Below are 14,395 nucleotides of genomic sequence, written 5' to 3' on the forward strand. Positions count from 1 at the left end.
AGAATGGTCTCTGGGCCACTTACACATACTCTTCACCTCCAAAACTAAAAACTCCTTGTGCTGGGCCATCATAATGTGTATTGCTCTTGGCACCACTGTCTTCCATGTGTTACTAATATAACCTATTAATCAACATTTAAAGCCTCCTACTGATTTCCTAATCCAAAATCCACATTCTGCCAACAAGTAGTATGGACAGAGGTCTGTCACAGCAATAAACCAGTCCCTGGCAGTAACTTGCATTAGTCTTAGTCACTGTTCTATTTCTGTGAAGAAATTCTGTGACCAAGACAACTCGCTTGAAGGAGAGCATTATATTGGGGGTGTGCCTACAGTTTCAGAGGTTCACCTCATTATCATCATGGTGGGGAACATAGTGTCATATGGGCAGGCTCTGGAGCAGTAGCTGAGAGATTACATTTTGATCCATAGATAGAGAGAGAGGGAGAGAAGAAGAAGGAGATGAAGAGAGAGAGTTAGAGAGAGAGAGAGAGAGAGAGAGAGAGAGAACTCCTAGTCATGGCATGGACTTTGAAACCTTAAATCCTGTGTCCAGTGACACATTTCCTCCATCAAGGTTATATCTATTTCAACAAGGCCACACCACCTAATCCTTCCAACCCTTTCAAAGAATTATGTTCCCTAGTGACTAAATATCTAAATATATCAGCTCATGGGAGCCATTCTTATTCAAGCCACCACACAAAGGCAATCTCCATCTGAATGACTTCCCTCAACCAAGTTGAGGAATCACAGGTAAAATTATAGCCTTATTGCTAAGTAAATGACTGGAGAGAGATTATGAGTTCCTTCCTGCTTCTGATCCTTGCTCTACCATTTTACAAAAGTGGGATGGGGATAGATTGAGCAATTCATTCTGGTGCTAAAGTTATTTTTTAAAGTGTGTGTGTGTGTGTGTGTGTGTATATATATATGTATGTATGTATGTATGTGTTTGCTTGAACCTCTGTGTACCACATGTGTGTAGGATTCCATGAACTGGAGTTTTAGGAAGTTGTGAGACATCATGTAGATTATGGGAAATGAACCTGGGTCCTCTACAAGAGAAGTGCCCTTAACTGCTCAACATCCTCTCAAGCTCTCTGAAGTTCTTTTGACACAATGGCTTAATGAGTCTCTGAACTGTCATCTTAGGGATGAATATAATCATTTCTAAAGGTCTTCCCAGATTTGGGGCTCTCTACTATCACCTTCAAAGAAGATCCAGAATATGCATCTCATTGAATTGGTCATATTGCACCTTGGGGTATAATTGAATATGCATCATTGTTCCATTTATATCTTCAAATTATTAGCAAAAAAAGATGGGCTAATGTAAGGGTGGGGAAAAGTAAGGATGAGTGAAGGGCTGGTGGACTGACCATTGGTAGAATGACATATATAAAAATAAATCAAAAAGACCCAGCAAAATTTTAGACAATAGAAATGTGGGAACATGACTATCCATAAGAAAATCCCCCCTCTCTTTCCACCATTTAGTCCCAATATATAGAGAATTCACTAGGATAAACCCCATGTACATATTCTCAGTTTCTGAAGCTTCTGGGGCCTTCACTTCAGAAAATACATCACCCCACCCCTCTTGTTTTAGAATAAGTTTCTGACTGTAGGCAAACATCCTGCCTATTAATTTTCTATCTGTGAAAGGATCACAGGGGATATATGATTCCTTTTCACCCTATTTGGTAAATATTAGACAGAATCAAGAAATTATAGAGTATGAAAAATTAACTTTTAAAAAGTATTTCTAAAGTACTTGGAGGCAAAAATAACCATTGAATATATCTGTAAAAATTGGGGACATGAAATATATTAATCAGAAAAAAATTGGAAGATGGTCAGGAATCAGACAGACAGGAGATGGGAGGTGGGAGTGAGGGGCAGTGGACATTGGTTCACTAAGACCAAGGAGAGTCATGGCTAGTTGTAGGCTGTTCAGATCAAAGAAACACCATAAAGCTCCAGCTTTCTGAGTTAAGAGTGAGTGAATTAAAGGGAAAAGTAGACATGAAACAATAGTTGAGGAAGTGGTAAAGAGAAAGAGTGGTTAAGTAGAGTCAAAAAACAGACACGTATGTGGGAAAATCTGGGAACCCAAGGGAGTTCTGATTCCTGGACCAAAGAAGATATTAATTAGTTGTCCTAAGGCTAGCAGGAAGAAGCAGTCCTAGCTGGAGAACTCTGAAGGTTGATAAAGGGGGAATGGTCAGCAACAGTGGCTGGCCCAGAGTGCTCAGTACTGGGGAAAAGGGAGCACTTGGAGCCCTGCTTTTCCCTTCACTGCCGACTCTAAGTTGCTAACATTACCTTCTCGACTACCTAATTAGAGAAGCTGTCACTCTTTGACAAAGATCAAGAGGGAAGAAAAAGTGAAAAAAGACATTTCCTACTCTTAGACAAGAAGAAAATTATAAACCTGATCACACATTCACAGACAGTCTGCCTACACTCAAAGATGATTATGTTGCCTGTAGCAGGACTGCATTATGTCACTAGCTTGGAGATTTCTGGGAACCCACAGCTATTCCCAGTAAACAGGGAGCTTCAGGCATCTCTCATAAGGTTAAGCTGGTTGTGAAATAGGTAAATCAGGAAGAAGGGACCTATTCTGCTGCAAATTCCTCCCAAAAAAAATCTCAGTAATCCCATAATGTGGTGGCCACTTAGACAGCAGAAGTTCAGCCAAGCTGATAAATTTATCCCATACTATATTTTAAGACCACAAAGGACCATGTGTTACCCTAGGACTGTCCTTCTGAGCTTGAATATAGAGAAGAAGACATGAAGTAGAGAGAGCATGTAGGGGGCAAAGAAGAATGTAACAGGTTTGTTGAGTACAACTGAAGACCTTAGATAAATCTTCTCTTGACTATAGAAGCCACTGACATCCCTCTCATCATGCTGCTGTGGATGTCCACTCTCTGTTTCTTAACTGCCTTAGGTACCACTGAACAGTGTTAGACATTTCATGGTCAGTACATTCTACATACACTGAAGAACCCTCTTTTCTTCTTTCTGCACCATACATCTTATCTTTCCTAATCAAATCTCCCTTCACCCAAGAGGAAGTGGGGTGACACTCTAAACTGTCCATTAATTGATGAGGAAAGTATAAAATCACATTTGCATTCAATCCTACCTTGACTCTGACTAACTGTGGAGAACCAAAGATTTTTGTGCTCTCTCTGTCTCATCGCCTGTACCCTATTGACTTCCTGGGGCTGCATATAGGGTAAAATGGACCATTTATCTTATTTAGGAAAATGGTTAAATTTGTGACCCATTCAGTAATCCATCTCCAGCCTTTACCGGAGGACTTTGTACAAAGCAGGAGCTCTATAAATGTTCACTGAGGTGAAGTCCTATCTATAAATCTGTAGTGATCTGAATTAATTTGTTCATTCCACAAGCGCCCAGGATATGACAAAATATTCATTTTATCTTCACTGAAGTTCTAAATAGTCAGTGGGAAAAAATAGCAAACAGAAATAAGTGTATGCTTGAAGCAACCAATGAGGTACTACCAGTAACAGAAGCTTGATCAAAAACCAGGAGAACAGCTCACCTGAGGTGTCAGAAGAAGTGTTTTTGAGAGTCTGAAAAATTAGGAAAAGTCATCTGGTGTTTAAAAAAAAAAAAAAGGACCTTTCAAGGCCACCTATGCAAAGCCATGAGGCCCACACCGATGTGCGACACTAAGGACATCAAAAGATTATCGCTAGGGCAGGAAAAATGGCTCAGTGAGTAAAGCACTCTCTGCACAGGCATAAAGACAGACACAAGATTGATTCCCTGGAACCCACATAAAAAGGCAGGTGCACTGATGCACACCTGTATTCCTTGTGAGGGCTGAGGATCTCGGGAATCACTGGCCAGCTACTGAAGCTCAGCTCAGAGTCTCCAGATTTCTATTCCGTGAAGAGACTCTCAAAAAGAATAACACACACACACACACACATATATATATAATATATATACACACACACATGTGCGTGCACACATGCATACACTGAGCCCCATGCTTTTTGCCTACACATACATACACCACAAAAAGTGACCAGAAAAAAAATGAAAGGCAGAAAATAACAGAAAAAAGAAGATAGCACATGAAGCTGTATCAAACAGAACTTAAAGGAGAAAGTCACCATACTTTCTAGACTCCCTCCCCCACCCAACACCTACCAACAGTGCTACAGAGAAGATGCTGACTATGAACTATCAGGCATAGCTAGAGAGCACAAACAGCAGAACAAAATACAGTATCATCCCCATGGAGCAGAACAACCACTCCATCTTCTCGACAAACCCTTGAATTAGATGCCTTCCTTTACTGCAAATGCTAGCCTAAAAGGGATTGAATAGCTCAGTAGTATCTCCCTGTACTTCCTGGAGCTCCAGAAGTACTTCAAGAAAAAGAAGGGACAACTTCCTCTCAGGGAAAGGCCTGGGGCAGAGTTCTATCTTTCCATGCCTTCTATATCATGGTATCAAATCCTTCCAGAACATTTTTTTTTGCTTAAAAATAAGCAAAGTACATGCAGTTGAAAGCAGACTGCTAGAATGTGGGAGGGAATTCTCAGTGCATTCAGTAGGAATCACTACCAAAACCAGAAACCACAGCCCACTACCACAGTCTCTGACTGTAGGGTAACTGCAGCCCCATATTAATTGGACCCTTAATCCAGAGTGTATTTCCTATATTCCAAGCCCCTTTCCAAAATATATACAGGCTCAAAATATAACTGCATTTCTTCTCATGTATTGTACAACAAGCTCACAGGCCATCCTCCCTCCAGTCATTGCTTATATGGTATCAGTTACCCCTCATTGACCATAAAAAAATGTATTGAATGTGAAGAGAAACAAGTATAGATATTATGCTGGACAGGCAAGTCAACCCAAATACTAGCAAGATAAATTCTTAACTGCATCTTACCATGCTGCTCCATGGCATATGCATTCCTCTGTCTCCCACCCAGGCAGGGATTAAAGGAGTATTGTAGAATTTATCCTAGTTCAGAAAGCACCTGTGAGTCTCCAACTTCTACATCATATTTTCCTTTGCTCTCAATCTAAAAAGCAATTTAACTTTCTATATAAAAGGAGAAAGCAAATCTTTTCCCAGTCTGTGGGCTGCCGTTTAGTCTTGTCCACTGTGTCCTTTGCCTTACAGAAGCTTCTAAGTTCGAAGAGGTCCCATTGATTAATTGTTTCTCTCAGTGTCTTTGCCCCTGGAGTTATGTTCAGGAAGCGGTCTCCTATAACAATTTGTTCAAGGGTACCTCCTACTTTCTCTTCTAAGAGGTTCAATGTGGCTGGATTGATGTTGAGGTCTTTGATCCATTTGGACTTGAGTTCTGTGCATGGCAACAGACATGGGTCTATCTGCAGTCTTCTACACACCCTCATCCAATTGTGCCAGCACCATTTGTTGAAGATGCTGTCCTTGCCCCATTGTATAATTTTAGCTGTTTTGTCGTAAATCAGATGTTCATAGGTATGTGGGTTAATATCAGGATTTTCAATTCGATTCCACACCCAAATTTCCAAATATTGTCTATAAATGTTTGTTTTCATTTAAATGGACTTGGTTATATAAAATAAATAAAAAAAATCAAAAAAAAAGAGAAAGCAAAAGAGACAGGGAGTGGGGGCTACTTTGAGTTTGTTTGTTTGCTTGATTCCTTAAATTTGCTTACTGACTACAAAGCTGTTTCCAACAGTAACAAAAGTCGCTCCCAAAGCCCTTGATGGAGATGGGAAAACACAAGCCTAATTATATTATTCTGCAATTTGACCAAACACCCTCTAACTCTAACACAGAGAAAGAAAATTTAAAAAAAAAAATGCCAAAGACACATTTAAGTCATTACTCCCTTTAATAATTTGTAGGATTTCGGTCACCAACTTCAGGGTATAGGAAATTGAGGAAAACAATCCTACATCATTAAGGAAATTACTTCCATGTCTACAATCCCCTTCAGGGGATTGGTACAGGCACAGGAAGGTACAGGCACTTCTGCCTTTCCTAAATCCTGCCATCTTCTTCCAGGGACCTGATCTGACCTGTCATGCCACAAGACAGAGAAAGCAGGTTAAACTTGAAGGTTCACCCAATCATTTCTTCAGTAAATATTTGCTGATGTGAAAACTACACAGAGAGATAGTGTAACACAACTTTGGATGGGTGTGTAAACACACATGTCCAATATTTCCATATCATACAAAGGTTCCCCTGTGATGGAAGTTCTCTATGGCTCTGTAGGGACATTTTCTCAGGCCCTTCCTCCTCATGCCTGACATTAACTGATCTTTTCTTTATCTCAATAGCTGTACCTTTTCCAGAATGTCACATAGTTGAATTCATAGTATATGGCCTTTTCAGATTGGTCTCTTTCAGTTAGTAATATGCCTTGAAGTTCCTTTATGTTTCTTTCTTTTTATTTTATGATTGAAAATACCCTAGTATTCACATGTACCATGGTTTGTTTATCCATTCACCTATTGATGGGCACATTGTCTCTATCTAGATTTTGATTCTTAGAAGTAAGCTGTTACAAGCAGGCACACGCAGATTGCTATGTGTACATAAGTTTTTCAATTCATTTGAATAAATACCAACAACTACAATGATTGGATCATATGGTAAGACAACATTCCATATGAAACTGTCAAGCTGCTTAACCCTAATTAATTAATTAGCTAATTAATTTAATTATCTCAGGGTAGATCTTAATCATTATGATGTACCGATGAGGTTGGATATGTTTGTGTCGTGATAAAGGGTTATGTATTTTATTACAAGCACAGTGGGAAGCCACAATGAATGTAGCCAGAGGCATAATTAAATACATTATCAAAACTATGAATGTTTATGTGCATACATTCATGCTTGCAGTGTGTGTGTGTGTGTGTGTGTGTGTGTGTGTGTGTGTGTGTGTCTGTGTTCAGGTGTCAACCTCAGTTGTCATCCACAAATGTGCCATTTACTTCCTTTGAGACAGAGTTTCTCCTTTGCTTGGAGCTCAAATAGGCTAGCTTGCCAATTAAGTCGATTCTCATTCTGTTTCCACACTCCTAGCTTTGCGATTAAAGTATACCATCTCAATTCTTTCTTACATGGCTTCTGAGAATTGAACTCAGATCCTCATGCCTGCAAGGTAAGTACCTTACTGATTGAGTGGTCCAAATCTCTGAAGCACATGTTTATAAAGCCTCTAGCAGCACATAAGAATGGAACATGTAAGTCTATACAAAAGAGAAGAGCAAGAAAGAGTGAGAGCCCAAATAGGAGACTGTTGAATCATAGATCTCACACAATAGTAATATGTAGCAGGATAGACTGGTGGGACGGAAATCAGTAGCTTCGATAGTATAGGTATTACACATAAAAATGGAACAAAACACAGGAAAAAGTGAAAGAATTATAGCAGGTACCCCAATTCCGCTGTAAAGGTAATTCTAAGTCCACTCTAGAAGCCATAAGAGATAACTCACTTACTTTTGTCTGTCACTATCTACCTTTGCTTCCCCTCCTCCTTCATTTGTGCCTGTGGTTGCTTGTTTAGTGTTGATAGAACTTTCTAGGCTCATTGCAATCCCAATTTAAAGGGCCACTAGAGCCTTACTCCAGTTGGGCATTGGCCTTTATGGTCAAAATCAGATTTGGCCCAGAATAAAAGAATATAATTATGTGGGGATATGTTGGTTTGCCTCAGCTCACACCTATAGTTTATGGATGTTTCATAGCTTGAAATTTGAGTAACATTCATTCTTATTGTTTGTACTCTCTCCTCTCTCTCTCTCTGTCTCTGTCTCTGTCTCTCTCTCTCTCAACTAGCTTATCTAGAATTTTCTATGTAAACAGGTTGGCTGAGAAGTCATTGAGACCTGCCTGACTCTGTTGGATTAAAGGGCTGTGTCATCATCCATCAGAAGCAATGTTCTCTAAAGGGGGCTTATCACCCTTGCAACTTTTCTTCTGAAACTCTCAAGCAGATGTTTCCTTGGCCTGAGGAGAACAACTTATAAAACAAGCTGGTGGAAACTAGTTCAAGAACAGCAGAGGTGGCTAAGAAAGGAGCACCAGAGTCACAGAAAAGGATCTGGGACATTTAACAACACAGTAATTAAACACACAAGTCCTTTCTACCAGCATCAGCTTTCAAAAAAAAAGTTTCACATCTAAAAGCCAGAAGAATTTTGTGGGTGATGTTCTCAGTGGTCATGAAGGACCCTAAGGTCACTCAGGACACTGGGATCTCTGTTTGACCATAGAGGTAGCTAAGAAGTCAGGAGCACCTCTAATCAGAAGTAAAGTGGGCTACCCTTGCTAGTCCCTGCTGCCCTCAACCAACTTCTCTACTGAAAATACCACACTTGAAGGGTTCACTGGCTTGGAACAGTGTGAATGTGTTTGAGTTTTCCTAAATGATCAAGTTTTCCTAAATGAGCTCTCTTCGACTGGGTGAGATGATGGATACAAGATACATAGATACTGAATGAGATGGACAAATGGGGATAAAGTCAGATGCACAGAAGGACACACAAGGAAAGACTAGGAAAAGGAGCAAAGAAAAAAACTTAAGAGCAAAGTTCAAGAGGGATAAAAGGACTCTAGGGGATGAAGAAGAAGCCGAGGAGCGAAGACCAGTCACATTCAGCCTGCATGCCATCACTCAGGGAGTTTTCAGGCATTCTCTCTCTAAGAAACCCTCATAAATCTTCCATAAAACATTGATGGAAGCTCAAACATGTGTGGTCATATCAGATGGCTCCATCTGCACTCCTTTTGCAGGAACTAAAAGCTCCCAGGGCCCCTTATCTAGGTATCTACTGGAAAGTCCAGAGGCTGCAGTGAGCAGAGTTGGGATGCAGGGGAGGAGGAGAGGAGAAAGCAAAGAAGTACTGAGAAATGACCTATCAGGGGCCCAGAATTCCTACTTGTGAGTGTGATTAATGGGTTAATATAAGATATCCTGGATTAGAAAACAACCTAGGCTTTGCAAGTGAAATTTTTCGATGCAACATTTTTATTAGCCAACCTTGGTATGTTTGAAAATTAATGGCTTTGCACTTAAAACCAGATCTTTTGGTAGTTATAAGTTGCATAGTCATCTGTCAAAAAAATCAGTTCTACCAACAGTTATGGACATCTGTTAGGTAAAAAATTTTGTTCAAGGTAACAAGACCAAAAGCCCAAGACTCATTGCACACACACACACACACACACACACACACACACACACACACACACACACACTGTCCCTGCATCATCTGTCTCCCTCTCCCAGCAAGTAAGGATCCAGAGAAATCTGGTGGGTGTGAAAGAACCTAAGGCCATGGCTTCACATCTGCACTAAGAAGCAGCATCAGACCCTGGATTCCAGGAAGGTGGGAGCCTTCTTTTGACCTTAGCCTCACTATGTACAGTGAGAGAACTAGTATGGAAGATCCCTGAGAGCCCTGGAAGCTATGAATGTGGCTTATTTATGTGACAGTGCTGTTATTCAAAAGACAGAAAAAAATAATTAGGATGCTTCCCTCAAAAGACCACTCAAATTCCTGAGAGAGCAACTGTAGTGGAATCCTAGGCATCTGCCTGGGGGGGGGGGGGGGCGGGGATCTAGGAGTGTCATGAATCTTAAAATGACAGAGATTAAGTTCCTGACTCCTCTTTGGTACTATTTCCTCTTCTTAACATCAAAGTTTGAAGCAAACCAGTATCTAGGAGTTTGTATTGCTATATCATATTTCTAAGAGCTTTCATCTGGGGTTGCCTCATCAACTGTCAATCTAGCCATTTCATATCATCCCTTGTGAATGTGTCCAGATACTTGCATGCCATAATAGCTAAGAATGCAGTCCAACACAAAATTGTAAAAATTGTAAACTTACTTAATACACCATGAGGTGTTTTTTTGTTTTTGGTTTTTTTTTTTTTTTTTTTTTTTTTTGCTATTCTTTAACTCAACTGTGTGGTTTTAAAACATAAACTTTCTAGATGACAACATGCAAGGTGAAAGTTTATATCTGCAGGTAGCACATCCCAGGTTTATAGACCATGATGGGGAGGATTGGTGAGAAACTTTCTCTTCAGTGTTCTAAGGACTTTACCACAGTTGAGTCTTATCCCCCTACACACACACTCCATGGGGAACAAGTTTGTTTCCCAAACCTATTTATGCTCATTGTGCTTCTTACAACTTTAAATTTTAATGAAATAGAGTTCAAATTAAAAATTTATGACCATCCAAAGAAAGTGGTTTCTATAAGACTATGTTGATTTTACAGTATTAAAAAAAATAAAATAGCCAAAGTCACTTAAATACTGCTAGTGAGTTAGGTCAGGCATGGCAACTATAAAGATTTAGAAAGTAATCATAAATCATAAAGAATGACTTGGCAAGCACCTAAGCCCTTAGTCTATTTTAATGAAACCAACATTGGAGATCATCTTTGGTGCATTATGAGCATGGTTTATGCATGAAAGATGGCCTGGAACTATAACCAGCTGACCTAGACTAAGAATGAGACAGGGTGCCTGCATCCCAAATTTGGAAAATGTATGCACATTTATGTATTTCACATTACAATGAAATGTTTAATGTGCATCTATTATTTTTTTATGGTTCTCTGTTTTAATAGATTTTCTGAGTGCTAATACAAATGACCTCAGAAACAAGGGTTCAACCTTAAACCAGACAGTTCCTCCAAAAATAGTCTGCCTTCCCCTCAAGTAAAAAGTTTAAGGAAATAGAAGAAGGGCATTATCAATCATAAATGAAATACTCAAATACTCCTGACAATCATTCTCTTCCTGTCAAGTTTTTTCCCCCACAAAAAGTTTGTTTCTTCTATTAATTCTCCAGACAGAAGAATATTCATATTCTCAGAGAGTCCCCTTTCTCATATATATATATACATATATATATATGTATATAAATATATGACTTTTGTATAGACATATTTATGTCTCATACAGGCTCAAGTGTTAGAATACTTGGAGTTGGTAGTGCTGACCAGGTGGTAGCACTGTTTTGGGAAATCATGGGACCTTTAAGAGATGGTCCTAAAGCACATTCCCCATGGAAGGTTATTCCCTTAGCCTAGAGGCAGGAGGGAGGGCCTAGACCCTACTCCAAATGACTTGACAAATTTTGATGATCCCTCCTGGAAGTCATCACCCTCCTTGTGGAGTGGGGGCAGGAGGAGAGGGAACTGGGATCATCGATATGTAAAATAAGAAAAAAAATCATATATATATATGAAGGAAATGGGCCTAGCCAGAAGAAGCTAGTCATGGACTCAAGCCTTTTGTGTTACAGATTAATCCCAATTCTCTTCTTAGTGCTCTCTGTTTTCTTTTCCATCATTACGTGAACCAGCTATATCACAAGTTTCCAAAGATTCCATTAGCATAGACCAAGCCACTTCAGCCACCATGTCTACTCTGCTATGATGGATATATCCTCTTAATCATGAGCCAAGTTAAACCTCTCCCCACTTAAGTTGCTTCTGTCAGGTAAATGGTTATAACAATAAACCAAATGATGCAGTATATACGTGCATATATGCATGACTTTAAGGTGTGTGTGTGTGTGTGTGTGTGTGTGTGTGTGTGTGTGTATGTATGTACGTATGTGTGCATACAATAAGTAAGGACTTACCTCAGAGACCTGGGAGACCTGAAGGGAATCTGGAGACAGTTTCAGGGACCCTAGCATGTTCAAGATAGTCTCCTATAGCTAGCTAAGTGCAGTGAAGTTGGATGGTTTGCTCATCCTTTGTTGTCATATATCTCCAGGCAAATATCTTCTCCAAAAGAATCCTAGCAATATATCTAGCACAACTAACTCCCAGGAATGAGCTCAGAGGAAAGACTCACTCATTCTGGCATTCTCAGTATTTGTTTTCAAGTATATGAACTCTATAACAAGCTCATGTATTAAAATTTAAAGTTAAGTTTATAAATGCAATTAAATACAAGATTTCCAGTGAACTTTCTGTAGTCATGCCACCATTTTAAAACACAGAAAAAGCCTCAGCTACCATCTTTCTAGTGTATCATATGCCATGTGGAGAGTGGGTATCAATGTGGTGGTTCAGGGAAAGTGATGTGCTTGCAGAGAATATTTCTAAGGTGTGGAAACTTTTGTACAAATGAAATTTGAATCCCAGTGATAGATGAAAGGAGAGCATTTCTTTCATGGAGCTGCAGAGCAGAATATGCTTCTCTGACTTACGATGATGAAACTCAGAACTCCAGTTTCTTACTAAAGACAGTCCCTCCCTATTCAGAAACTGCCTGCATGAGTTTTGCAGAATGAACTTGCATGTGCCTCTTCTTCTTTGTTTATGTATCAGAGATAGTTCTTCAGGCAAACTTCTCCAAATGGATCCCAGCAAGCTGCCCACCATAGCTACCTCTTGGGATAAACCTGAAGAAAAGACATGCACTTTCTACTGCATTCCAGAATTGCATGAAGGCTACAATAAATTTGTGTTCCTTGTGTTTAAAGTAAAAATTAAGGATAGAAATGCAATAAACACTAGCTACTACTGTTACAATCACTAAAGAAAAATGATGTTGAATTTTGGTCATTTATAAACTGGCAAGAGAGACAAGCATATTCCCTTTGTGACCTAGCTTACTTTCTATTGCTGTGATTGAACACCAAGGCCAAAAGTCACCTAGGGAAGAAAGAGGTTTTTTTCACTTTAACTTTTCACTTCACAGTCTACGTCTCAGGAAGCCAAGGCAGGAGCTCATGTCAGTAACATAGAGGCAAGAAGTGAAGCAAAATCCATGGAATAATTCTGCTTTTGTCTTGTTGACTATGGCTTACACAACTTTTCTTGTACAACCCAGGAATACCTTCCTAGGTGTAGTACCACTCACAGTGGGCTGGGTACTCCTACAATTAATCAAGAATTAATCAAGAAATACCCCCACAGACTTACCTACACGGCAGTCTGATGGAAGCAATTGCTCAATTGACGTTCCCACTTTTCAGATGGTTCTAGATTATGTCAAATGGATGAAATACTAAACAGCAACCCTTGAAAATGAGGGTGTCTGTACTGAATGGATATGCAATGTATTTAGGAGCTGTTTCTTGGGGAAGCAAAACAAATATTAGAACCAGAGATATGACATCCATGTTGGATCTTTAAATGTGGTGGTAGTTATGAGCTATGAATTTTTTAAACAAAATATATTTCATGTATGTAAAACATGTAATAGAAATCTTAGAAGTAAACAAACATGAATTTTAGAATGATAATGTCTTTATGTTGGATCTGGTCATTATTTCTTGCTGCATGAGATATGAATTTAGATACCATTGACTATCTTGTGGCAATTTAATAAATTAATTTACTACTTGATAATTTATACAATGTACCTTGGCCATTTTCATCCCTAATTACCCCCTTCTTATCACTCTGGAACTCTCACTGAATTTTCTCTTCCTGCCAGCAAGCCCCTTCTTCTATTGTTAAGTCAGTTTTGTTTGATTTGGTTTTGGTGAATAACTGAATTTAATTAGGCATTATTACTGGAGCATGGGCAACTTAACAGTGTCTACACCACTGAAGAAAATTATTATCCTTCCCCCAGTAGCCATTATTTGCCAATAGCTCCTCAAGGAGATCTTATGCAGGTAAACACAAGATCTGTGATTTCATGAGTGCCATATCCAGAAAAAATTTCACACCATCCATCCCCAGCCTGTGGTTCTTACATTCTTTCCACCCTCTCCTCCACATGCTTCTAGGACCTAAAATATGGTATGAACATCCCATTTAAGTCTGAGTACTCAACATTCACTTTTCAAAATAAACTCAGTTAATATTATTTATTATATGACCCTGAAAATTGGACTTGATCTCTATGAATTGCTATATCTTCACTTATAATGTGGAGATGCCACAAAAAAAAAAAAAAAAACACACACTCAGGAAAAAGTTTTCAGATCAAAACATACAAATGTGATTATCTCAATAGACTGAGAGCTCCATGTACTTTCTAGCCTCCAGAGACCCTGGTAAGGTCTGTGCTGGCTAATTTTATGTCCCTTGACACATCTGAGAGGAGAGAACCTCAGTTCAGAAAACTCCATAAGATTGGGCTGTAGGAAACCTTATAGAGAATTTTCTTAATTGCTGATTGATATTGGAGAGCTAGATTATTGTTTGTGTGTGTGTGGGGGGGGATACCCCTTGGCTGGTTGTCCTGACTTCTTTGAGAAGGTAGGCTGAGCAAGTCATGGAGGCAAGACAGTAAGTAGTACTCCTCCATGGCCTCTGTACCAGTTCCTAACTCCAGGTACATATACTGTTTATGTTCCTGTCCTGAAATCATTTGATGATT

General features: G+C 39.4%; 1 protein-coding gene across 3 annotated transcripts in view; it reads right to left on the bottom strand.

The window, feature by feature from the left end:
• Astn2 (astrotactin 2) overlaps positions 1-14,395 on the bottom strand; it is a 951,602-nt gene that overhangs the window by 923,091 nt on the left and 14,116 nt on the right. The gene's annotated exons all lie outside the window — the stretch shown is intronic.

The sequence above is a fragment of the Phodopus roborovskii genome, unplaced genomic scaffold (genome assembly GCF_943737965.1).
Source record: "Phodopus roborovskii unplaced genomic scaffold, PHOROB, whole genome shotgun sequence".
NCBI classification, from domain to species: domain Eukaryota; kingdom Metazoa; phylum Chordata; class Mammalia; order Rodentia; family Cricetidae; genus Phodopus; species Phodopus roborovskii.